The sequence below is a fragment of the Pteropus vampyrus genome, unplaced genomic scaffold (genome assembly GCF_000151845.1).
Source record: "Pteropus vampyrus isolate Shadow unplaced genomic scaffold, Pvam_2.0 Scaffold133, whole genome shotgun sequence".
Taxonomy (NCBI): Eukaryota; Metazoa; Chordata; class Mammalia; order Chiroptera; family Pteropodidae; genus Pteropus; species Pteropus vampyrus.
Genome location: NW_011888914.1, coordinates 3,352,181 through 3,353,607, shown reverse-complemented (window position 1 = coordinate 3,353,607; position 1,427 = coordinate 3,352,181). Strand labels below are relative to the sequence as shown.

Genomic DNA, 1,427 nt, shown 5'->3' with positions numbered 1-1,427 from the left:
TTTTTTTTAATAGCTGGTTTTTGTTGTTAATTTCAGCCCAGGAGCCAGAAAATCTTTTGTGCATTTGTGTTATGTCTCTGGTCTTAATCTAAAACAGTCCCCAATTCCTTCTTTCGGCTGTTTATTACTTCTGTAACATTAACTTTTTTTTTTTCATTTAAAATTTATTTATTTTAATTTCAAGTATACAGTACATTGGTTAGACATCTATATAGTTCATAAAATGATCCCCTCAATTGTGCCCTCCCTCCCCTGGCCCTCCACCTAGCTAACATATTAATGCTAACTGCATTCCTTATGCTGTGCTCCCCATCTCCATGGCCAGCTATGAACTACTAATTTGTACTTCTTTAACCCTTCACCCCATTCTCCCAGCCCCCTAAGCTTCCTCCCCTCTGTCCATCACCAAATTGTCCATCCACTATATTCGTGAGTCTGTTTTTGATTAGTTCTTTTTGTTCCTTAGATTCCGCATATAAGTGAAATCATATGGTATTTATCTTTCTCTGTCTGACTTATTTCACTCACCATAATAACCTCTAGGTCCATCTATGTTGTTGCAAATGGTAGGATTTCATTTTTTTGAATGGCTGAGTAATATTCCATTGTATATATGCACCATAATTTCTTTATCCAATCGTCTATTGATGGGCATTTACGTTGCTTCCATATCTTGGTTATTGTAAATTGTGCTGCCATGAATATTGGAGTGCACAGATCTTTACAAATTATTGTTTCAGTTTTCTTTGGATAAATACCCAGAAGTGCAATTGCTGGGTCAAAAGGTATATATAGTTTAAATACTATTCCATACTATTTTCCATAGCAGCTGTACCCATTTGCAATCCCACCAACAATGTATGAGGGTTTCCTTTTCTCCACATCCTCGCCAACACTTGCTGTTTTTTTTTGATTTACTGATGAGAGCCGTTCTGACAGGTGTGAGGTGTTATCTCATTGTGGTTTTAATTTGCATTTTTCTGATGATTAGCAACCTTGAGCATCTTTTCATATGTCTGTTAGCCATCTCTATTTCCTCTTTGGAGAACTATCTGTTCAAGTCTTAATTGGATTGTTTGTTTTTTTTGTTGTTGAGTTGTACGAGTTCTTTATAAATTTTGGATATTAACCCCTTATCAAATGTATCATTAGCGAACATCTTCTCCCAAACAGTTGTTTTTTTGTTTTGTTGATGGTTTCCTTTGCTGTACAAAAACTTTTTAGTTTGATGTAGTCCCATTCGTTTATTTTTTCTTTTGTTTCTCTTGCCCGAGGAGATATATCTGAAAAGAAATTCCTGTTAGTAATATCAGAGAGTTTACTGCCTATGTTTTCTTCTAAAAGTCTTATGGTTTCGGGTCTTACATTTCAGTCTTTAATCCATTTTGAGTCTACTCTCATATATGGTGTCAGAAGATGGTTTGGCT

The 1,427-nt window shown here is 35.3% G+C and overlaps 1 protein-coding gene across 5 annotated transcripts in view; it reads left to right on the top strand.

Annotated features, from left to right (window-relative positions):
- The window catches only part of ANKRD6 (ankyrin repeat domain 6), a 189,846-nt gene that overhangs the window by 177,839 nt on the left and 10,580 nt on the right, over nucleotides 1–1,427 (top strand). The window lies entirely within an intron of this gene.